Source organism: Megalops cyprinoides, chromosome 2 (genome assembly GCF_013368585.1).
Source record: "Megalops cyprinoides isolate fMegCyp1 chromosome 2, fMegCyp1.pri, whole genome shotgun sequence".
Lineage (NCBI taxonomy): Eukaryota > Metazoa > Chordata > Actinopteri > Elopiformes > Megalopidae > Megalops > Megalops cyprinoides.
In genome coordinates this window covers 3,541,922-3,568,098 of record NC_050584.1, presented here as the reverse complement: position 1 = coordinate 3,568,098, position 26,177 = coordinate 3,541,922, and the positions used below count along the sequence as shown (strand labels likewise).

Sequence of the window (26,177 nt, the reverse complement as noted above, 5' to 3'; positions counted from 1 at the left end):
AGTATTTCTGTGGCGAGATCCCTGTAGAGTCTGACACGGGAAGCTTCATCAAGGGAAGGCAGGGATTTAAATCTGGGATCCAGGGCTGTGGCTTTTTGGAGGTAGTTTTGAAGATTAGGGTCTGTGTATCTTTTTTCCAGGTCCTGTGTAATGGCTGCTTTAGCTTCTTTGATTGTTGGACTGTCCTCGTCTCCTGGTGCCATGGATTTGAGAATAAATTCCTTCAGAGGGATGATCATTGATGTGGTGGGGGTTGTTTCACTGCTCATGAGAGTCGTCACTGTTTTCAGTGGTTTGAGTAGTTTAATGAGTTCTTCTGCCAGTTTTTGTTCATCATCAGTCAACATTGCCATGTCATTGTTGACAGACCTTTGTCCAGTAATGCAGAGTAGATGGCAGGCTGCTGTTCTACATACAGTATTGTTCTAACATGTCATGTATTGTATTCCACCGAGTTGTGACATCATGGATTATCTTGAGTTTAGGTACGTTTAACATCTCTTGTTTCACAGTCAGTGCATGGAGGGCTGTGGTGCTTTTGTGAAAAAAAGTGACATCTTTTCTGATCTTACCAAGGAGGCGGGACACCGTGTTGATTGCCACTGCATTCTTGGCTGTGAGGTTTACAATGTGAGCAAAGCAGCCTATCTGTGGTCCCAGTCCATCAGTTTCATGTATCGCATTCACAATATTTGCTGCGTTATCTGTGGTGACGGGAATGGTCATATTTGGCCCGCTCCAACTTCCACTCAGAAACTACATCTCTCAGTTCCTCTGCCAAGTGCGTGCTTGTATGGCTTTCATACAGGGGACGAGTTCGCAGTACAGCGCTCTTCATTTGCCAATCCAACATATAATGGACCATCACAGTGAGGTAACACTCTGTTGCCCGGGAGGTCCAGCTGTCCGTAGTCAGTGCGAGGTTTTGCGTTTTAGCCAAATCGTCTTCAGTGCCTTTGCGCGCTGTTTCATAAAGGACGGGGATTACATTGTTGGTGAAATATGTACGGGAGGGCAGAGTGTAACGTGGATCGAGCGTTTTCATTAGGTGACGAAACCCCACATCTCCAACCACCAAAATTTGAGGAACACATGGGTATAGTTCCTTAAAAACAAAACCAACCTGCATCATTACCTACCTATTAATGACACGAAGCAGCAATGTGTTTGCATTAGTTAGCTCAGGGAAAGCTGGTTTGTAAGGTAGCTACAATGAGTGACAAAACGTAGCTGACTGCCAGTAGCAACTTTGCAATTGTGAACGTTTTCTTGCTAGCCTAATATGAACAACTAGCTAGCTAGCAAACGAACATGAACAACTACGTTTCTCTTGAATTGCGCTAAATTACATTGCATTCGTGAGCAAATGTTGCTGTTCAGTTTAGCTAGCTAGCTGGTTAGGTAGCTAGGTAGTGGTTGTGCACTGTATTAAAGTTAAAACTAAAAAGCTGTGACTGCACTGCACATACTGTATATATGAATATGTACACCAGGCATCACCGTGATTTCGGACCCTCTTCTCCACGCATCATTTTTTTTAAATTTATATCTGTACGTATCAAGAGACAAATTGTAGAGTATGGGGAAACCCGACACTCCTCGATGTTTGACTGGAACCAAAATGTTGGATCATCTGTTTCAGCAACGTGTCACGCTGCCTTTGCCGTGTCGCATTGCTCAGTATTTGCATAAACCAGACCCCACCTAGTTGGCTTTGCAACAGCCACTTGTCTCTTGTTGCTGTAATTCGGCAACTCAAATTGAAAACGAATGGTAGCTGGTCGCTTTGTCTCTCTCCTGTGTCGTCCCTGTGACTGTAGGGTAGGCCATGGTGAATACTGAGAGGTCGTATCATAGTAAAAAAAAAAAAAAAAAAAAAATATGTGGGGGAGAAAAAGAAAAAAAAATGTTGGGGACGACGACGACTAGCATTTGCCTTCAATACGACAGTTAGGCTATGTCAGAGCCCGTCTATTTAATTGTCTGGCTATGCTTAACCATAGCGGAATTGAACCTAGAAAACCGGAAAAAATGCATATTAGCCTAAAATATCGATCCACAAATTTTACAGATCGAATCGGACGGATTTTAAAAAACGATTTATTGAAAAAAAACAATATTTTTGCACACCCTTACTTAGCATTTTAATGTCTGTCATCTGCTGAGAACATCAATTCCTTTTCCCCCTTGAATAGTGTCCATGACAAGTACTGTAATTTTTTAATAAAATATACAGTATGTTGGTAAGGGCTCTGAATTACACAGCATATTCTGTACTCATGCATGGACAGTTCAACAATATGAGCAGACAGGATGACACCACATGCAGTTAGATGCTAAGGGCAAGAGGCTGGGGTCTGTGCAGCACAGGGCCCCCGGGCTACAGATAAGAGTGGTGAGACCGCAGTGCTAGGGGGACTCCTGACTGTGAATGGCTCCTACGGGCTGGAGCAGCTCTGTTCAACACAGCCAGTCATCCAATCCCCGCTGTGCTGCCTGTACAGAAATAAGCGATCTTTTCCTCAGAGCCGATTCACTTACATTACAATTACTGCATTTTAATGTTCAGCGCTTGCTCTAACAGAGCAGAGCTGTCATTCCCTGAAATTAGCCATCAGCATCCTTGGTAACCAACGTTTAAGATGAATGTCTGATCATTTTGGTGCCACAGCTTCAACATGACCATCCAGCCAGGACTTAATTTGGGCAGGGCTTATGACAACATGCAATATTGCTACCATGTGCCTTCAAGACCCCATCTTGGTGATTTCATTTATTAAGGCTGAAACAGGGAGGTGTTACATGCAGCTAAGAGTAGCCTCTCTCCTTTCTGTGCCTCCCTGGGGTACTCCCTCCAGCCTGGGAACACTGCCGAAGCCCACTGCCACGGGCGAAGTCACAACACAGCCACATCTACAGCGATAGTCCCCGTCCTTTGCCATCATGCTCCCATATATGGCCACCCATCCATCTAGCATCATTTGTCTTGGTGACACACCACGCGCCACAGGTCTAAGTCACACCGAGTCCACCCAGCTGATCAGTCACAAGCCTGCAGGGACGTGGCTGATCCATAGAGGGGGAATGAGTATAGATCCATAGCAAGTGGAGCAGTACATGAATGAGGACTCATAAGTGTATTACTGAAATCACGTGCAGAGGGTTGGAACATCAGGAACTGAGCGTTTTCATAATGACAAGCCCGTATTTTCTGTTTCACTGGTTGGGCATTCAAGTTGATCTCCGCAAGCGGGAAAGGGCTATTCCTTTGTTAAATCAATCATGAAACCTTGACTGAGAAAGTGCCTTGGTCCATGTGCAATCATCTTCTCATACACACCATAATAATGTAACCAGATGCTTATCCACCCTGCAGACCAAGGCTTAGGGAAACTCAAAGACCTGGCCAAGCCTGCCACCCTGTGGCTGCAACTGGGATGGAGGAACACAGCAGCATGGAGGAACACTGGAGCAGGTGCAATGCTTAATACATTCCCAGAACCTGTATGTTAGGTCACCACATCTTGTTCTGACATTTCTTCATTATGAGACTTCATTATATGTATACATGTGTAATAAAATCTGAACTGTGTTTCTCCTGGAATGATACCTAGACCATCAACCATAATACATGCCCTTAATGTGCGTTTTACAAAAAAGCTTGAAATACACTATATGGACAAAAGTATTTGGCCACACCTGTTTTTCAGGGTTTGGGCTAGGCCCCTTATCTCCAGTGAAGGGCAATCTTAATGCTTCAGCATACCAAGACATTTTGGACAATATGCTATGCTTCCAACTTTGTGGCAACAGTTTGGGGAAGACCCTTTTCTATTGCAACATGACTGTGCTCCAGTGCACAAAGCAAGGACTATGAAGACATGGTTTGATGAGTTCGGTGTGGAAGAACTTGACTGGCCCGCACAGAGCCCTGACCTCAACCCCATTGAGCACCTTTGGGATAAACTGGAACGGAGATTTCGAGCCAGGCCTTCTTGTCCAACATCAGTGCCTGACCTCATGAATGCTCTACAGAAAGAATGGGCACAAATTCCCACAGAAACACTCCAAAATCTTGTGGAAAGCCTTCCAAGAAGAGTGGAAGCTGTTATAGCTGCAAAAGGGGGACCAACTCCATATTAAAGTATATGTATTTGAATACAATGTCATTACAATGTAATGGTCAGGTGTCCAAATACTTTTGTCCATATAGTGTATGTATAACCACAAGTAGATAAACATTAACTATGATATTAACATCTAGAGAAAATTAGCAACAGCTGTAGACATGCCAAGATCAGACATCCCACTGTGTGTCACAGCCTATTCACATAATTTCTTTGCAAAGAGTGAACAGACTGAATAAGAGTATAACATGTAGCACTAAATGAGCATTTCAACTAATCACCAATTTTCATGTGTCATTTTTAATCCTCTGATGGTAAATGCATCATAGTACTACCGCAACACAAGGTCCCTTGCATAGGCCCAGTTTCAGTTTCAGTTGCTGTGTTCAGTTGCAATGTTTCACCGCTACTGGAGTGCCACTACAGTGTGAGGATAGGTTTAGAATTACCTCAGTAACTGACAAAGTGATAATGCAGGTTCAGAGTAACTGACACAGTGACATGGTGGATTCAGCACATAAGGCAATTCAACCGGCACAACAAATCTGATTCAGGCATGCTAACATTTATTATCTCTTCCATATTTATGAAACGCATATTTGATGGGCACATATGAAAGGAAATACATTTTTGAAAACTTCTAGAAAAACATTCCCCGCTATGCAATGCATCTTCAAGTGTTCTTTTCAAATCTCATCACATTCAGTGGTTCATTCTCCACTATAAGAGATCAATCGTTGAACAAATCAAGGAGCTGGAATTTTTTTAGGAGCCAGAAATGGAAGTTATAACCAAACTTTCCACAAAAAGAATACTTCCCCTCCCCCATAGCTAGTTACAAAAGCACTGCTTCAAGTTCCCTTTTGGTCAAGTTATCCTTTAATAAATAAAATAGGTCATGCATATCTATCTTTTCGTATTTCTCAATGGGATGTTTTGCAGCTAATATTGCTTCCTTAAAACTATATTGTCCGAACACAGTTACAAATTCTGCATTTGCTCAAGGTACCTATATGACCAGAAACTACACCAATCACAACCCAAAGGCATAAAGCACTGCAGGATAAAAGATGTACATCTATGGCCACATTAATGACACTACATTAATGGCAGAACAGCTCTGCTCATAAAATTGTAACAACCTCCAGCGAGTATCAAATAATATAATGATTGTAGCTTGCATGATGCTCATAAATTGCAACACACTTAAAACTCTCCTAAACAACCAGCTATTTAATGGGGTTACAGCACATTAATAAATGATGTACATGACTGAAATATAGAGACTTTGATATGGTCTTTACATACTGCTCCACTTCCTTGCACTTCCCCGCACAGAAGCTCTGATTCTCACAGCCACCAGAAGGAGACAGTGTTGGTTTGTTTTACAACTCATCACGAGCTTATTTTAACCACTTTCCCTGGCCTTTTTAATAACGTGATCAGTCATCAGCAAACGGCTCCAACACTCGCCTTGAAAATGCAACAGCATCTACATAATTTTCCCCCTTTCCGTGTTTAGCATTCCAGATTGTCAGCTCCTGAGTTGGGGTGTAATTTATGACCAGGTTGGACACTGCACTTGCGGAAGTGCTAAGGATTTCCAAGAAATTCAGGGGATTTGAGATTCGCTGAGGCACCGGCGTAGCATTGGCCAAGTCATATTTCCACCACAAAGCAGCAATACACTTGCAACAGCCAACCACAGCTCTAATGTGAAGTGCAGTACTCAAGAGGCGTCCTCAGAGTAGACAGAATAGGAATGCTATAGATATAACGGTCTGAAAGCATGTTTGTGGAGTAAGTCTAGCTCCATCTATCAACAGAAGAAAAGAATCTTTGGAAACCTCATCATTAATATGGATGTCCTGCAATTTACCGGCATTCGCTCAAGTGTATTACCCACTGTTTAGGTTTTTTCAACCATTACATCCATCCAAAAATGTTGGTCCATGCTCATGTGAATCCCTGAATTTGTCTGCTCTCTTCTGAAGAGCCCTGGCTGGTCTTAGGGCCAGCTTGTGTTGTCAGCTGGAGAAGAGTCAAGTTCTTATCTCACAGGACAAGGTTTAGAATTTTATACTGTGCATGCAGGCACTTTGCATACATTATGAAATCCATCATATTTAATGTTGAGACTGTGCTTTTCCTTTAACACATATGTATGGTATTAGTACAGGCTTGCCATTTTTCACTAGGATCAATACACTGTGTAATGTGGCTCTAAGAGAGCGATGCAAATGAGTACAGTAGAGGGAAATCTTTAATTGGGTCACTTGTCGACAGCGGGGCATTGTTTGGCCCTGCTATGCTTCCCAGGACTCTCCGACTCCTGCGGGGCTCACTCCATGGATTCCTTACACGGCTACCATTCGGGTTAGGGTCAGGGTCAAACAAGCAGGCTGATGCCGCCCTACTAGCAGCACTGAAACTGCATCCATGAAAACCAGAAGGAAAAAACACAGGGGAAAAATGCTAGGGGCAGGAACACATTCGGCTCCAAACCGTGCAGGAGCTCGTCTCCCCAGCCGTCGCCACTGCTCTTGTGTATTGGAGCCACCGCGGCTCTGTTGCACTGAGGGCTGGGGAGCCTGCTCTGTGCACTCAACGTTATCTCAACAGGCCGGGAAAAGGTGAAACATGGAAATGGAGGAAGTGGGGGCTTTCTGTCAATGTGGGAGCAATGTTTCTGCGAATAGTTGGTTCAATAATAAACAGAAAAGTTCTTTGCTGAAAAAAGCACATCGTCAATATCAAAGCAAATGCACACCTGTATGGTTTTCAGTGCTGGTGCTGACAAAATGTTTTCTTACCTTAAACCAGTGTTCTTTCCTCAGAATCTGGGCTCACAAGCTGGATGGAGGAAAAAAAAAGACTTATTTGGATTACACAGACACAAAACACTTCACAGTTTCAAATAGTTTAACTCAAGACACATGCAAACATTCATTTTTAAGGCTATAATCTCTCACTGCCAGCAGTGACCAGACAATTTTGGAAGAAAATTTTCTTTTTTCATATTTTTTAACTTTGTGATCACAAATGACCACACTTCTGATCCATCATACAAACAAAACATTTACCAAAAAAAAAAAAAACACTGCTTTAATCATCAACATTTGTCACCCCTTATACATGAGGAAAATGAGACCTGTTACCTGCCTAGATTACACTGTATTATTATACACTGTGCTTGGTGTAGTATTATACTTTACTGAAAGCCTTGTCAGGATCAAACCTGTTCTAAAGACAGTCATAAGTACCATGAAAGTGTTAGCCAAAGCAATATCTTCATCTTAGAGAAGCAAACAGTTGTTTCCTGCAAGTTGCTGGAAGTCAGTCAACTTGTTTGGAAATCTCTTCCATTATGGCAAAAACTCAGAGAACCTGGTCTGGTTTCTGTGTGGGTGTGCAGTCAGGTGGCCAAGAGTGCAATTTGAGGGAATATGTTCCAGCAATTCTAGAGGTGAGGGTTTATTAGATAATGGTCTGTGCGAAGTAGTGAATAGCACCAGAAATATCTGTAGCAGAATGGCTCGACTCATTTACAGCGAAAATTGAAAAAGAATTGGGGCTGTAATAGCTGATCTATAATATAAATCACTATCATTACGAAACATCTGGAGTCTGTTCTGCATGTATGCAGACTTAACCGTGCTGCCTAGGAGGGCTTCAAGTGAATCAAAGGGAACTCGGCACCAACCTTGTAATTCCATGTTTACTCTAGAAATGTGCTTTACTTAAATTGTTTATGAACTCAAATCAGAAATTGTGACAGGTTAGCGAGGGTGAAATGCCACAAATTATGTTTATTATAAATTTATATTATAAATTCTACAAAACTCTAAAAAACTGTAAACAATTCCACACTGATGCCAATCAGATTCCAGACTTATGGCAGAAAAAGACTATTTTCATTCACCAAAGCCCTACAAATTTTGGCTAACGTCAAAACTGCATATAATGAAACAGTTTCAGCTTTCTTTTTTCACCACTTGCTGAGCTTGCATATTGTTGTTTAGCTGTCTGAGGCTGTTCACATTATTACAGAAAAAACTTGATACCGAGGAATACACTGAATCAAGTTTGGACAGGCCCCTGTATTTAGCCTTTTCACCTGGCTCGTACCGCCAATGCGCTAACGTTTTCTGAATTGGGTCTAAGGAACAGAAGTGCCCTCACCTGTGGCTGTTATTTGTAATCAAACGACATGTACCAGCACTGTGGCTTGGCCCCCAGCCTCGCTTGTGTGCAGGCACTCTTCAGTGACCTTATGCCTCCGCGTTGCGCAACAGCCCAGCTCCAAGAACCGGGAGGGAGAAGAGCCCATATTACTCAAGTCCATTTAACATCCCACAATGCACTTCGCTGACTTCAGACGGGTGGCTATTGTACAAACACTGCTGTACAAGTGCAGCGCCAGCTTCTAGGGAGCTGTAAATAATACAACAGGAAGTCCTCCAATTGTTTTGCCCATAGTCAGGCAGGTCTAATAATAATGAGCGCTTGTCAGGTAGTGGTAAAAAAGACAAAGCCTGACCGATGTACTTTAGTGGAGACAGTGCTTTGGCTTTAGTGTAAGACATTTGAAATATATTCAAATTCAAAACTAAAGGAGAGAAAGGATTTTATCATTTCAAAGTGAAGTAAATTAACAGCTTTTCTTCCTGGAAACTTAAAAAGACAACATCAGTGTGTTGCTGTTCAATCAGTATTAGTTAAACACATAGCCATCCATGTCTTATCCTGTTGATTTAAATGTATCATAAGAATTCAAACCTTAAATGGATCATGTCAATGAATCAATATGGCTCTATTCTGTGATCATAAGGAAAGAATACTCATCAGCCCCCCTTATCCCCACCTTCTGGGAAAGGCTTCCTAATAAGACTAAGACACTAATACAGTGGATATAATTGCAGGTTTTTGAAATGTAAAGACAGAAATAACGACAATGTAAAATGTCAGACTTTTTCCATCTGTAATGTGATCTTCCAACAAGCAAAAATTCAGAGAAAACAAATAGTTAATTATTAGGAACATTTTAAATAAAAAAACTACTACACCCTGACTGCATAAGTGCACACCCTTTCATAATGGGGGCTCTAGCTGAGTTCAAAGTTAACCAATCACATTCAAAATCATGCCTGTAGGTAAATAGCATACACCTGCCATCAATGAAAGTGATTCTGATTAAACCCAGATTAAAGTCAGCTGCAGCTGTAGGACTTGCTTGAATGTTTGGGGTTGCCTCCTACTGGGAGAGCCATGGCCCGCACAGAGTTGCCAAAGAAACTGCGACAGCTCATTGTTGTAAAGTACCAATCAGGAGAGGGATATAAAAGAATAATCGAAGGTACTGGATGTACATGGAGCACTGTCAAAACCATCATCAATAAGTGGAGAAAATAGGGGCAACACAGAGACATTGCAAAGATCAGGATGACCCTCCAAGGTTGATGAGAGGATGAGGAGAAAACTTATCAGGGAGGCTACCAAGAGGCCAACAGCAACACTGAAGGAGCCACAGGAATTTCTGGCAGGTACCGGTCACTCCTTGCATGTGACCACCATCTCTCCTTTCTGCACATGTGTGGGCTATGGGGTAGGGTGGCAGTATGGAAACCCTTTCTTACAAAATGGAACATCCAAGCCCGTCATAAATTATGCCAGAAGATTCATTCAGTCTGCCAAGACCATGTGGGAAAATGTGCTACGGTCTGACGAGAAAGGTTCAGCTTTTCAGCCTAAACTGTAAAAGATATGTTTGGTGCAAAGCCAATAAAGCTCATCATCCAAGACACACCATACCAACTTTGAAGTATGGTGGTGGTAGCATCATGCTTTGGGGATGCTTCTCTTCAGATGGGTCAGGAGCTCTTGTCAAGACAGATGGGATAATGAATATCTCCAAATATCAAGATATTTTGGCACAAAACCTGCTGGCCTCTATCAGAAAGCTGATGATGAAGAGGAATTTCACATTCCAACATGACAATGACCCAAAGCACACATCCAAGTTGACCAAGACCTGGCTTCAGAAAAGTAAAATCAAAGTCTTGGAATGTCCCAGTCAGAGCCCAGACCTTAATCCCATTGAAACTTGTGGAATGACCTAAAGGGAGCTCTACACAGGAGATCCCCTCGCAGTTTAAAGGAACTTTTTTTGCAAATTAGAGTGGGATAAAATTCCAAAGTCTAGATGTGCAAAGTTAACAGACGCTTACTCACAAAGACTTGCTGCTGTAATAAATGCAAAAGGTGCTTCCACAAAATATTAGTTGGGCAGGGTGTGCAGACTTATGCAATCAGGGCGTTGTAGTTTTTTTATTTAAAATGTTCCTAGTAATTAACTATTTGTTTTTTCTCTGAATTTGTTTATTGGAAGATCACATTACAGATGGAAAAAGTCTGACATTTATGTTGTTGTTATTTCTGTCTCTACATTTCACAAATCTGCAATTTCATAAGGATGTGTAGACTTTATATCTACTGTATCAATCAATATGGGTTTATTCTGTCACATAAATGCTGTATTCTTCATGTATGTATTTTGGCTTATTTGCTCTGCATGTGTCTGCAAAATTAGAAGAAAGGCAGGAGAGCTTTGGGGTTCAGGGTCATAATATAGTATGGTCCCAATCTCCTAATGTACTCCCTCTGCACTACTGGATTAGCGTTATACCAAACTGGGTTCCACATGGCAAAAGCTGCAATGTTTTGGATGTTCGTTTGCTCATTTTTACCCTCAGACACAAAAGTATCCCCAGTTCTTTGATTGTAATAAATCACTGTGATATGCTGCATGATTTTAAGGGATTCTAGGTTTAGTCGACATTTCAGCCCCTCAGAACTGCAGGGATTTAATAACATAATGCCAGCACATGCACACCAGCCTGGATTTAATAATAAAAAAAAAAACAGAAATGGTATCATCATTTTAAAAGCCACTGAGAACGTCTTCCAACATTTCTTTTGTCTTATCATCAAAATAATCATTGACAACTCACTGAGACAAGTTACAAATTTGAAAGTATGCACAGTAAAATAAAGGTTTAAATGTAAATATCTTCACATTTGTCAGGGGCAGCAAGAAAGTGACACAGTATAACTCTAATGACCTTCAAAAGTATGTGGTGTAGTATTGAATGTTACCAAATGCAGAACAGCACAATGCTATACTACACCAGGTTTGAGAATGTACCGTTGTAATGTTGGGTCGTGGATGGGCTGCAGTAAGTTTCATTAAAAGAGAAAGGGGGTTGGGGATACTGGCCATATGACTCAGGGATTTAGGTGATGACAGGAGGATGGCTGTGACTCCGGCTGGGTCAACACTTACCAGCAGGTGAGATCTTCAGGTCTCTGGGGGAAGGGGAGGGCCCAGCCTGGCAGACAGCCAAGGTCACACAGCCTTCCTGCTGGGATCGGTGTCTGAAAGCACGCAGGACATGAGAGAATGACGAACGGGCCCAGGCTTCCCAGGGAACAAGAACTCTTACTGGCTGGCTGCCCAGTCCATGCCATTCACGAGAACATGAAGACAGAATCCTGTCTACAGCAACAAAATGCTGACATTTTATGGCAAAGCTCTGTGATCACACCATACATTTAAGTTCAACAGTCTCTTTCAATTTCTAATGTGGTTCTAGACTCTTGCACAGAATCAAATCTCTTGCACAATCTTTACCAGGCAGAAAGTAAACTGACTTTACCCCACAGAACCCAGACAAGAACTCAAGAGCAGCATATTCATGGACTCTTACTTTAAAAAAAGCAATCTGAATCTGCTATAGTCTTGCACTGCTCATTGGCAAGTCATCCCTGTTGCTTGTGAATCAATGGGCAGTTACACAATTTACACTCCTCTGCAAAAGGGGGAGTCCAGACACAAACAGACAAGACTCAAAGTGATCAATAAGGGAAATGGAGTAGCTTGCTTTGGGTGTGGGTGTGGTCGCGGGAGGCAACTGTGACAAGAGGTGCGATTGGTTGCACATTCAAGACAATGACTGTTCCTCGCCATTTCCTGGCTTTGAGTAAACTGCAAATTAGTACTGTGATATAAAGGCTCAGTGAGAGTGTGTGCATAAACAACTGACTGCACATCATGTCATGGCAACTAGTAATAAAAAGGTACAATCTTATGTAAGATATCAAAGTTTGTACAAAAGAGTGGATAAATAGCACATCAGACCTCTAGTGAACACTTCTGCAAAAGAATAAACTTCTAAAAGACTATCAATGACTGGTACTGAAGTCAACAACTATCATGTGCGCTAAAACCCTGTGAGCCTAAACACCAGAAAGAAGGGGGACGTATTGGCTGTGTTTTTTTATACACAGTAATAAAGGTCTCCATTTATGCTACCACTGCTATCAACTCAAATATTTAACCAAATCAAATGAAAGACGACAACAAAAAAATGACTGCATCTGGGGTTAATAAGGTCATGAATGTCGAACACACTTAAGCTCTTTCACTATTGGTTGTTTACTTGTGTTGTGAATGCAACAGTGCATGCACTGCATTTTTGAATTTTGGTCAAATTATTTTGGCAGCTGAGTGGCTCTCATAAGCCTGGTCACCTGTTAATCAATTGGCCAAGGTCCTCCCTCAGGCATGTGGGCATATCGTGTGAGTCTAGGCCTACATCATTCCCTTGCTTAACCTAAAAGCACAAAACCATTCTGTCCCCAGAGGAGCCCTCCACTACAAGGTAGGAATTCTGACTTTATGATGACACTGGGTAGTAAAGTCTGTGACTTTGTCGTCTCAGCTAATGACACCTCCTTCCATCCGAAGCACGCCCTGAGGACTTACTGTCCATCTGAAATTGGGAGCTTCCTCTGGGCCAGAGCACAGTGACAGTAAACCTGCCAGCTGTGAGTACCCTCTCTATGCAGCAATGCTGCTGTTTCTGAAGGGGCCCAGGCTGACTGTGAAGGCTGACGAATGGTGAAATACCTGACTCATCGGCATACAAAGGACAGAAATGTTGTGGCTTTCATACCCCCACAATATCCCCACCCCTTTCTGGAGTAACAGCAGCATGTGCTCATCCAGGGGGGCGTTTTTGGAGGCTGGGCCTGCATCTGAATCAAGACCCAAAAAAGCAACCGACTTGTGCTTGCAGCCAAATAAATCCAATCAATGCTGATACCTTGTAGGCAGTAGGATTCTGACTTTAGACCTACTGGGGCAAAGTTACAATTCCAGCTCATACAACATCATTAATTATCAGCTAATAAGGGCTGATTACATGGCAGTGAAAAAGCACTGACTCTCCAGTGCATGTGTGGTGAGAGGGCTAAAGTTATAACTGGATGACAGCATATTCATATCTGTTGTGAACTCTACTCAATCTCTCTCTGTGCACAGTTGCTGATGTAATGGCACAGTCTGTGGGTCTGAATGGTTTGGCCCAAGGTCTTCCTGGATCCTGAGTGATTATCAGCTAGGCCAGTGTGCTTTCTGACATCCCGAGATCACTGTTCACCCAACTACAGGTCCTTCTACACTCTTCCAACTCAGCTCTTGCTGATATCAGAATACTGTGATCACTGTGGCTGCCTGTGCACCACTACTGTTCAGTCACTGCACATGTGGCTGAGGAAGCCCAGCATTTTTCAGCCTGGCCTTCGAGAGAGCATTACATAACCCAGCACTGCTGCAGCACTGAGGCTTTTTGATTGCAGCAAATAGTTAGTCAGATTGAATCCTCACCTTTAAAGACAGCTATTTTATCTTCCCTAGAACAAGGACACTATAGTTCCTATGGTCTCTTGACTTATCATAGTAAAATGCCAATACCAGTGCATACACAATAGCTTTCTGTGAAGTGATGATTCACTCAGACCCAAAAGCCAAATTTTTGTTCAGTGTGAAAACCTTTACAGTTGAACAGGAAGTGGCTTTGAACAAACATAAGTGAAGCATCAATTTTCTAGAACTGTTCTTCACACCAGACCTGCGGTGGTCTGGAAATAAAGGGAGACAGGTTTTCTCATTAGGTCCAAAACTTATAAAGCAGAAGACACAAACAGATGTGAAGTTGAAATCATATCATCAGTGGAAGTCCCACTCAGCAATCGACCAACTGCCAGAACTAGGTCACAACAACAAGGACGGAGGGGCTCTAAAAGAGAAGGAGAGAAGGACGTGGGATAACAGAAATAAACCATGGCTGTTTCTCACTGGAGCACCATTCTAGGGGAGATAATTAGCAGTACAAACACATGGGGATGCGTGTGGAACATTTGACCTGTAACCTGCCTGTACGGTTTCAATCCCTGTGAAGAGAGTAGTGGACTACAAATTGAGCAGCTGGACTTCTTCAATCTCTTATCTGAGTAGAACACTAACATTGACCTTTAAGGCCGGGGGAATAACACGATGCCTGCCACTCATTCAACCTGCTCCATGCTATGGCGCATAACAGGCCATTTTTTATCTCAAGCTACTATAGCGATGAGCATTACAACAGTAGCAGACCATTGCAGGGGGGGGGGGGGGAAATGACAGCACTAATAATAATAATTCAGAATCAATTTTACAACTGATCAAATGAGCAGAATAAACCTTCCAAACAGCCACAACATTTTCAACTTTGTATTCAAAATCATATTTTTCCCACAAGACTGAAACTGCCAGTGCAGAGAGTTATTGCAATACATCCGGCACTAGCTGCCTTGTACTATCCTGCTGGTCAGCAAAACTCAGGTATCAGGCAGCCATTGTTTCTCAATCAAGTTGGAACTCAGAAGCTGCCAGAGAGACTGACAGACTGTGAACTCAGGATGTTGCAATTCAGAGTGGCGAAAAAGAGCGAGCAGATTGGCTGGGTGGGTTTTTGGCTGTGACTGGACTCAAAAACAACCTTTGTGAACTGACCACCTTATCACTGCTATCACCCATAAACCCAGGGTTGCTTCACATTCCTGCCCCTCCCCAATGACAGCAACTGTGTTAATCACAATCTTCTGAAATCCAGTCTTTGGGTGAAATGCTTATACTGATGGACCTTGGACCAACTGTCCTTAAGTTAAAGCAGACAGAGTGAAGGGTACTGTGAAAACATTACAGACTGATAACTCGGTGCAGTGGAAATACAACATTTGCAAGCAGCTTCACACTTGGGACTGCAGGTAGGTCTGCTATTTAACTGCAGATTAGTTCTCTTGAAATATAGTACCAGTCAATAATTTGGAAACACCTGATTAAGATAACGGGGAAACATGCATTCGAAGACATTTTGATCCCAAGACCTAAATGCTCACTTAAATTTCTAAACTATAAACAGTGAAGTTGATGCCTTTGTAAGAATTTCTTTCCAAAACAATTTAGTAAATTTTGGCTAGTCTGAAGAATCTAAAATCTAGGATTTTTGATTGAAGTTTTGATTTGTTTAAAAACTTTTTGGTCACTGGATAATTATTGAATAACTGGATATTATTTCATTTTTCATCATTTTGATGTCTTTACTACTACTCTGAAATGTGGAAAATGTGGAAAATGTGTAATGTGTCACGGCTGTATGACAGAGCATGGGAGATGAGGGCAGAACATCCTATTGCTCAACATTCTTCCCACTTGGTTTGAACTTTGGCTGTTTTAGCATGGCCAGAAAAGAGAAGACAATCGCATATTGGATTTTCTTGTAGTCTAGCATACATACAATAACTTTGTTTGCTTTCCTTTCTATGCAATCAAACTACAAGCCAAAATGTACAATGATACTATAAAAATATTTTAAGCCCACATATAGTGTTTTGAATCCTCATAGACTAGTAAAGGCAAATTTACAGTGCAGTTGGAGCTCAGATTATGGAGCTCAATTAATTCTGCATACAGCACAAAGTTCACCAGCCGGCATATACATGTGTCACCAACAAATAAACCATTACCAGATAATTGTCAAGGTATGCATTGATGCAATCGGGCCTTTTATGGTCAGAACACTGCACTCTGCATTCCAGCACTAGAAGGACAGAGGGAGACAATGAGGAGACCTGACCTTTGAACTTTCCAAAGAGAAACTACAAAATGCATACTTTTGGCAATATTAATACATCTTTGGCATTCTACCAATCTCTGATTACTTCTCCCTGGCTATAGCCCTGACACTCATGCAGAGACAGATCTTAGAATCCATCACTCTATCCAGAATCTTGGACTTCAGAGTGTTCAGTTCTCAGCCCTTGGTTCTTGTCAGGAAGTGTGGTGCAATCAGCTCCCTTAGGGCACTGCATGGACCACACAGCTCCTCTATGGCCTGCTTCCAGCACTGCTGTACAGAACTGCACTGGGATTGCAACTCATGAAGAATCACATCAGAGTTGAGATGTGGCCTGAAGAGGTGGGTCTTCAGTCTGCGACAAAATATGGCCAGTGTTTCAGCTGCCAGGCAGATAGTGGACTTGACTAGGATATAGGGCTGCCACAATTAGTCGACGTAATCGATTACGTTGATGCTGAAAATGCGTTGACATCAATATTTTAAAGCAACGCATCATTTTTTAATTTTTATGAATTTACCTTTTTTGATTTCTAAAACACTTCAATTCCTTATAACAAATGTTTTTCTTCAATATCACTACGCAATTGCTGCACGCATGACGTCAGTCGTTTTTTGGCGCCAGTCATTAGTTGGCTCCAGTCAATGCTACAGTCTTAAAAAATCATGGCGGCTGCAGCAGAGTCCGACTCAGTTGCGAAAAAGGTTCAGTGTAAAAGTTTCCATAGACCCAAGGCTTCGAAAGTATGGGAGTGCTTCAAATTATCACAAAACTAAAAGGTGGTTTGTACACTGTGCAATGTTTCGATGGCATACCACAGTAGCACTAGCGCTATGCACGAGCACCTGAAGAGAAAACACACAGGCGCTATTCCGGATGATGAACTGCTAGAAAAGGCAAAACCACCGTAAAGGCCTTTGCACACCAAATCTGTGTTTTTCGTATTTCGAGTTTTTTTAATCCGTCATCCGACAAAAATCGTAATGCACAGATGCGTTTCATTATTCCATTCGTTGCGAAAATTTGCAGTACAAGACAAAATGGAGTCCTCAAGCAGTGAGGATGATTTTGTGGTCCTTTCACTTCTTCAAAGTAGAAAAAAAAATCCAACCAATGGATTGGGTCCAACTAATCCTGAGAATGCGTCAAGAGGAAGGAGAGTTTCATCTGCTGATAAAGGCGCTGCGAAATTATCCCGATCGTTTCCAGGTCCATTTCAGGATGTCAATGGTCCAGTTTGATACGCTGCTACGCTGGAACCACACATTAAAAAGAAGACCACCAATTTCCGCGACCCAATTGATCCTGAACAGCGGCTGGCAGTATGTCCACACACACACACACACACACACACACCACACACACACACACTTCATGAGTTTAATAGGCAATCCAAATTATGCTATCGGAAAAGTGCGCACTAGGTGATCAGCCTTTCGACTGGATCCGAAGTTATGTTCAGGGCACTATGGCGTCAGATTTTTTTCAAAAGTTGCGAACACAGGAGGGCATACGTGCTTGTGCAGGTTAACTCTGCTCGCGCGAATCAACCTGACTTTTGACAATTTGGGGGCGGAAACCAAGGGAGTCGCTGGCGCTCTTATGATTGGTCACTTTCAATGCAATCACACCCACACAACCTCCTTGAACCTTAACTGACAGCTTCCGTGAACTGAACGACAGGCAGACACCGTTTGGCTAGAGGCTTGTTATTTTACATTTTCATTTATTCATCTAGCAGACATTTAGTATGTGGGACAACATACACTGTAAGCCGATGTATTGGAAACTGAAATGCAATTCAAATGAAGTCACTAATCATTACGAATATGTCCTACTTGTATAGCAAGGCTAGTTGTCCATTTTTCAAGCTGAAGTCAAATTTCCACTCTTCATTACAAAAGGTGGACAATACAGCCGTTTTCAACTTAATCCTCTAAAGCACCTTGAGTTGCATGCACTTTGTCAGAAACGTGTCTTTCCTTTTAAATTTGTTTATGCTCCTAAAAAGAAGCATATGGATGTTTTATGTTTTTGACAATCATCTCTGCAAATTAATAAAATTACGGTTAAACAAATTTAAGAGTAGTGTTTTCATTATTTTGAAATTTTATTTTAGATTTAGAATGTTAATTTTCTATAAAATATAATACATTTTAATGTAATGTAATTTCACATAACATCAACATTTATTTTTGGCCTTTCATAGGAAAGACTTTGGGCACCTCCAGTTTAGAAGAAAATATTTTAAAGACGGCAGGGGAAATTAAACTTTCATTTCTTAGAGTTATAATGTCTTATTTAAATGTTCTGTTTAATTGGTTGGGTATTCATGTGCAATTCGTTCAATAAAAGCATGTTCAAAATAATTTATTTAATTTCTTTATTCTGTGGGCATAGGTTATTCAATGTTTGGGGTCTATGTTAGCAGTGTACCTATTAAAGCAGAAAGACATAGGAACTGTATAGCTAATATGCACACTTCAACATTTATTTATCGCAAGTCATATCGTCATCGCAATATTGCACAATGTTATCGTACATTGCAGATTTTCCTCATATCATGCAGGCCTACCATGAACATGACATTTCAAGCTCTCACCACAACCATTTACAATGTTTACAAATGATCTTGCACAATCATCAAATCAGATTACTGACAAAAAGCAAAAATCATTGGACAACTGACCCAAAACAGGGCTAGACAAAACAGCCATCTGTTGGTATGACCCTCTGCAACTTTGGCTAAAGTGAAACCGCAGGACTTCATAGACTTCAGTCATTTGGAAAGTTAGTCCAGTTAATATAAAAAGTGCCTCACAGAAAACACAGCACACAGTCAAAACTATCAAACACATTCTTATTCTGGACTCCTGGAAGGTGCCCTGTTCTTAATATTCTGAAGGCTATTATTTTAGGCCACAGACATGCAGACAATAAAAAGGGCGTCTACTACCTGTTAAGCACACACAGATAACTGGGCTGCCAACTTGTGTATAGACCTTACTGAAGGAAGAAAGACTGAAAGGAACACCCTCTATATTTAACAGTGAGAATCTGTTCAAATTAGTCTTACACTAAACCATCCTACCCCTAACACAACATTCTGAAAAGGGAAGCTGTGGCTCTCCTCTGCAAATGCCAAACAATTTAGAGACAGGCTATTCCGGTTTTAATTAAACTGTTTATACTTCCCCTTACTGTGGGGGACACGCAAAGGACAGTGAATGGGACAGCCCCAAGTCTACAATCAGTCTTTACACCCTATGTTCTGTCAAGATTGCTGCACTCTGCATCTTCAGGGCAACTAACTGTCCCATCCCGACAGGGTCGCTCCTCTCAGACATGATCCCTGTCTGTGCTGGTCCCTCAGTGGTGGAATGAACTCCACAACGGAGGTCAGGACAACACAATCACTGACCATCTTCCGGCGCAGAGTGAAGACCCACCTCTTCAGATTGCACTTCAGTCCCCACCCCCTAACACCTGATATCTCTAGTATTTGATATTTATTTTAGTTGTAGTGTTGTCATGTATTTTGGATTCTGTGTTTTAGGGACTGTTGCATCATAGTATACTTGGCTTCCCTCAGTCTAACTTGTGTTAACTTGTGGTCGGGCTCAAATAGTGTTAAGCTCTGTTAAGCTCTGTCTGTAAGTGTTGTTAGCCTGGTCTGACACTTTTGCTCATTTAACTTGAATGGATACACTTATGTTCTACTGTGCTTGAAGTGGCTCTGGCAAAGAGTGTCTGCTAAATGCATGGAATGTAATGTATGTACTGTATGGTCTACGATTTTACTTTTTAATTGACAACTTCCCCTTCACCTGACAAATTCACCCTCCCTCATGTTAGCAGAGGAGACTGACTGCCCGGTGGATTAACACCCTGAAGTAAAATTGTGCAGAGCTGCAGGTTAGATCTCTGAGCATACCAAGGTATCCCTAAAAGCTTCTCACTCTCACCTCAGTCTCCTCTAATCTTTGGTGTTATTCTGTCATTTATTCTATATAGTGTTTCATTCCACACCAATCTCTAGTCATATTCATATAAGTATTTCAGGGGGTGTAGTTATTTGTGAAACTGCAGGCTAAAAAAAAATTCACACTGACAAATGAACATTCTGGCAATTTGGGGGAAATGTTTCCTCTAACCCGGTGGTGTATTTGGACTGCCACACCACTGAAAGGTATGAGTGCAGTGTTTCTCCAGGAAGTTCTGCTCTGGCTTTTATCTTCAATGCAATGAAAAGTTATTTATAGCCCTCACATGGATGTCTTTATGCAAAAATCATTTGCATGTTTCCATCTCCCTGCTAAAGGTAGGGGTAAAATGAACAATGAGGAGAGATACAAGTATATTTATTTTCCACTGGAATATGGATGCATTGGTCTAATGTTCAAATGTATCCATGAAAAAAAAAACAAACATGACTTTTCTGTTGGCGCAGGGCAAAGACAATCATCAAGATCATTCCTAAATGAGAGAAGCAACAGTTTTGTATCATTCAGACACTGAATGATGTGCTTAAGTCGTTCATATAGCTTATCATATAGCTGGTACTCCTGAGGTGCTGGAACATGTTTCAATGGCAGCTGTTACTGTTCTGTAATGATTTGTGAAATCTGCAGCTGATACAATGAGACTGTATAAGTTCATAGAACAATGAGTGTGGCAATTTCAAAACTGAACCAGTCAGCAAAAACAATTCCCAAACCCTTGGGTTTCCTTGGTTTCCTTGCCGCAACAAATTAAATTGATTTCTACTTCTTAATATTTTAATTATACATACTAATGGCAGTCTTAGAAAAAAATGATTAATCTCTGTCGACCTCAAAACCTTTTGACACAGTCTTATGTTAAATACATCAAATTGTTCATCATAATTACAATTAAAATCATAAATATCACAGAGAAACACATTTCATAAAACCTGCAAACTGAAATTAAAAATGAGAGTCACAGACATTTTCTATTCTGTGTCTGCCTAACAATGGCCAAACAAACCTAATCCAGTTGGCCCATCTAAATATCACTGCCGTCAATTGTTTACAGTTTTCTGAAGGGACCATGGGGGTGGTGGTGTCACTTTCTACAAGCAGCATGATAATTCTCCTCATTGTCATCACTGATTTCTGTTCCTCTTGAATTTACACACGCATGGTAATCATGTTTAATGTCTTGTTTGAAGGGGGTCATATCCTTTATTTCCATCTCTGTCTTAAACAGGAAGAAAAAGATCATCCATCTTAGCTCTGTAACAATTTCTCAAAAAACACAGTAGCTAACTCACTTTATGTCAGCTGGTAATATTTTATTTACTTACTCAAGGCTATGTTTTGAGCAAGTTCACAATGACCACAGTGAATGTGGGCTTGTGTTCCTATGACTTCCGTAATGGGTGTAACAATAAAAACTGCTGGAAAACTTTAAAGACAAGGAGTGACTTAAACAGGAATTTTCCTTAATGACCACTACTTCTTACTGCAGTGATTTCAGTTTCCTCACAAGGTTTTGCATCATCTACTCTCTTGAGGGGAGAAGTAAACAAAGCCTTTTTCTGATAGCATGAGACAGCAAGCTGTGTCTTTGCTCTTTTCTGCCCTCATTTTTTAATTTAGCTTCTAATCAAATTAAACAATGAGGGTGGAATCCTTAAAGTGTGCAGTGACTGCACATTGCACTGCGTGTTTCACTACCTGTAATCTGCAAGTCTGCAATCTGTGACTGCATGTGTTTCCTTCGTTTTCTTTACAACTGAAATGACTGGTATTAAAAAATAGTTATGAAGCAACTGTGATTTATTTTATGGTCGATGACTTTTGGTAATTTTCATTTGAAGGGTTTTTTGCATTGAGTAACTCCCACAAGCTCAGTACATCTATTTAGTCAAGCCTTCTGAACATGCTGAACTAATAATGTAGCAACCAGACAATAATATTTTATTACTGCTCTTTCTCTGTAAGAGGTCAGTTACAGCTGAAAATAGTAACGAGCTGTCTCTCACAAGAAACTTTTCATGAAAATCTTATTTAATCCATCATTCCTTACCTTAAAAGTAGTGGGTATCTATATTGAAAATCTCTTCATTTGTTTAAGAAAAAAAAACTAAACTGAAATGATTTCATTGTTTCTTAAACAACATTATGGTACCTAAATTCTAGGGCTGTCCCGAATGCCATTTTTTGGGCTCCGGAGCTTCGGGAGTAATCAACAGCAAATATTCGAAGCTTCGCCCTGGGGGTGGGGGGGATCTGGCCAAGCATGATTCTGGAGGGACTTAGCCAGACGTTTCTCCGTTCTCAGCAGAGATGGACGGCATAGCGCTGCAACACGTGTCTTTCGGTTTTAAGCTTTCAGCTGTTTTCCGACGGCTTTGGTGTGTTTTATGCATGTTTGTTATTCTGAGGGATGTGGTTGAACGAGGTCCTATCCATGCACTTTTTGTGACATAACAGCTTGTGACAATTTCTTATCATGGGTAAATTATAGACCTACATAAATTCTCATAATAGGCTCCGAAGCACAGAAACAGCATAGGCCAACTAGCTCCAACAAATTTAAGATTTGAGATTTATTTATAAGATTTATATTTATTTATTGTCATTTCTCAGTACTCGCATTCATTGAAACGAAATTTGTCCTCTGCATTTTAACCCATCCTATACACTCATCGCCATCACTGCTTACGGAGCCGCGGTATTTAAAAATGGAAGCACTGGAAGCAGAGAGAAGCATGGCATCGCTACAGCTAGCATCCTGCCAGGGTGACAAACTTAACTACGGGTCGGTCGAAACCATTACGCCCTCTGTTCCGAGTCCCAAAATAGGAACTATGCGATCGCCGTCTCTGCTAACGGAGCCGCGATACATTAATTGTCATAGCTGTAATGATCACCTTTATTATGCATTAGTATATTTCAAACACAAAAAGCACTGCATGGGGAGAATTTGAATATAGTAGATGCTGGACTGTCAATCTGCTGTCAGTTTGATGCCTAAAAATAATACAAAACCAGAAAAGCCTGTCTTATACATTGCATCAAGAACAACTGTCCTGGCACAATGACTCAAAAAATACACAGACCTATCAGCGAGCATTCACCAACCAGAAGACTGCTGCATGGTAGAGTCACTGTAGCTGCTTCAATCTGACTTGATACATTTGCTTTTTATAAGGCTAGCCAAGGGCGGAGGTTTGCATATGGACAGTAGGGACATGTCCCTACCAATATTTTGGGAGGACAGAATTGTCCCTACCAATATTTGAGCAAATTCATTCGCATTATCTTTAAAGTGAAGTCATATTAGATAATTCCGATGTGCCCTTGGTTGTTGTGTCCCTATCAATGTTGACATCAAACCTACTGCCCTTGAGGCTAGCTAAACCGCACCCAATCAAATAGGTAGTACTGATACCCTGGCTAGACAGCTTTTTATAAAGCTAACTGAATAGCTAGCTAGGTACAAAAACAACTTACATGGTTAATCTGTAACTAGCCCACTACCCAACCTTGTTTTAAGTCATTTAAAATACTCAAGTCTACCGAATTGTAACGTTACCATACCTAGGTAGTTAGAGGGGATGATCAAAACAGGAGCATATTTAATTTTATCTGAAGGGACTTTAAACACCTAGATGCAACTGGACCTACACTGTCCACTGTAACCAGGCGAATTCAGATCATTTGGAACTGAATCTGTTTGTAAAGGAGTTCAAGTTCAGTTGCATCTTCCCTAGTCTAAATTAAAGTGAACAGAGTAGCAAAAAATAAACTGTTGCACAAATCCATGGTGAGTGAACTTGGTGTGAAAGCTACCCACAACTCTGGGTACAAACCAGCCAACTTTCTGTGCTAGCTACCAAACATAGTGTTGTTTGCTTAGTTACTGTAGCTTGCTAGCCAGTGGATAAAGATTTCTTTTTCTATCAACAATATGATAAAATTCTCACCTTTGCTCAAGTTAAGGCAAATTGTGAATGCAGACAGACAGACTTTATGTGAGAAAATCTAAACTGAAAAAGCGGTAGTGAATTAGCACAATAACACAGCTGACTACATGCAGAAGACCAGAAATGCTGCATTTAAAGAGATGGTGCACATTTTTAATGTAAAAAGCTCACAGACCACTTTTCTGAATGCACATGGATATCTCCCCGAAATCTGTTTTGTGGCTTTTAACATTTATTCTAAAAAGTATGTGTTTTGTGTGTGTGTTGACATTCTTGTGACAGGAAGCAGCTATACAGTTAGGTCCATAAGTATTTGGACAGTGACACAGAACAGCAGGCCAAAAAACAGCTTCTCAGTCAATTGTCCAATTACTTTTGAACCCCTCAAAATGGGGGGGGGACTATGTATACAAATTGCTGTAATTCTTAACAGTTTATATTTTTGTTAAACTCCTTGAATAAAAGCTGAAAGCCTGCACTTCAATCACATCTTGATTGCTTCATTGCAAATCCACTGAGGTGGGGTACAGAGCCAAAATCATGAAAATTGTGTCACTGTCCAAATACTTATGGACCTAACTGTATATTAGGCATAGAACTAGTTCCTTGTAATTTAGTATGCATATCAGTAACCAACTAAACTTACAACTAAACTTAGCAATATAGTAGGGAGGAATGTTACATAAGTTTGGGGAAAGTGTTAAGACATCAACTGCTATTACTAATTGTGTTTTTAACAATCTCTGACAAGGCTGTCCTCTCACTGTATTAGGTACATGTAGTCTCCATTTAATGAAGAAATTATTTTCTCCTTAAAACCACTCCCAGCGGTATGTGCAGCACAGCCAGCACTGTAGCAATGGCAACAGAAAAAAACAAAGCAACACCCCGTGTATTAATGTGAAGGAGTTGAGGCTCCACCCTACTTTTACTGTGTTGTAAAGTGCTGTCCTTAGGGCATTTTATGTACACCTGAAACTGAAACTAACTACGGTGCATATTCGTGCACTAGATTAAGGCCAAAGCTCTTGCCAAGACTAAATAGATGATAATTTCCAACAAGGAAATTCATAGAAGGAAACACTGTCTGACCTAATATAGGACTTGTGCTTTCTAATTGGAAAATGATTTATTAGTAAAGATATATCTGAATGCCAGTATTCCTCAGGCCTTAGACCTGCTTGTCAGTAGTGTATATTACCATGGTGTTAAGAGTGATTGCCATACAGAAATATTATGTAGGCACTGAAGGTCACTGAAGATACCTCCCTTGACTAAAGCTATGGGCATTATTCCACAACACCCCTTTGCAGTCTTTACAAGCCTCAGCCACTTCAACAAACCCCCAATTTAAGAAATTATGATCAATCAATTAAGAGAAGACATTCAATGCAGAACACCAACCACACAAGTGAATGGACTCAAAACTGTACCTGAACTGACAAGAAAGTTAACATGTAGTACCACAAGATGTGCATGTGCATGATGAGTACTACATTTGTTGTTCGACATGATTTGGAAATCAATACCACTGTAAACACAGGCTGAAAACACAACAATTTTTGGAATATTGCGATTTTTTTAGCTAGATATGTGTTAGTTGGAATGCAATAAACTAGGGGTGCACGATCTTGGATTTTTGCCGATATTTGATACGCCAATATTTTCAAACTCATTTTGGCCGATTGCTGATGCCGATACCCATATAGTTATATATAAATAAATAAATAGATGCTGCGTAATTTAAAAATGGTCTCACTCCCCTGGAGCCGCAATATTTATTTTGAATGAGCAGAGACACAATAAAGTTACAGAAAACGTTTTTCGCTGTCCAGTGTCATTGTGTAAGTGTTCAAACACAAAAGTTACGCCCTCTGTTCGAGTCCCAAAGCAGGAACTAGGCGATCGCGGGTTGTCTTATTTCCCATTGCCTTCTCTGCTTCCGGAGCAGTGTGAGATCACTTTGGCAATAATTTCTGATGACATGAAATGCTTTCATTATTACATTTTAGGTATCAGTCAAAGAGGGAGTGGAATGCTAAGGAAAGAAACAGTCAGCAAACCTTGAATTTTCAAAA

At 41.0% G+C, this 26,177-nt stretch overlaps 1 protein-coding gene across 4 annotated transcripts in view; it reads right to left on the bottom strand.

Annotated features, from left to right (window-relative positions):
- Positions 1 to 26,177, bottom strand: part of fam49bb (family with sequence similarity 49 member Bb) — a 70,969-nt gene that overhangs the window by 32,301 nt on the left and 12,491 nt on the right. For 2 of the 4 annotated variants that reach the window (XM_036521121.1, XM_036521122.1), the window contains exons 2-3: positions 11,470 to 11,561; positions 6,941 to 6,980 (exon numbers count right to left, since the gene is read on the bottom strand). The gene's annotated coding sequence lies outside the window, so the exon portion shown is untranslated. Of the gene's footprint in view, positions 1 to 6,940; positions 6,981 to 8,309; positions 8,342 to 11,469; positions 11,562 to 26,177 lie in introns of those variants that run through there. The other 2 variants (XM_036521123.1, XM_036521124.1) reach the window with 2 other exon arrangements.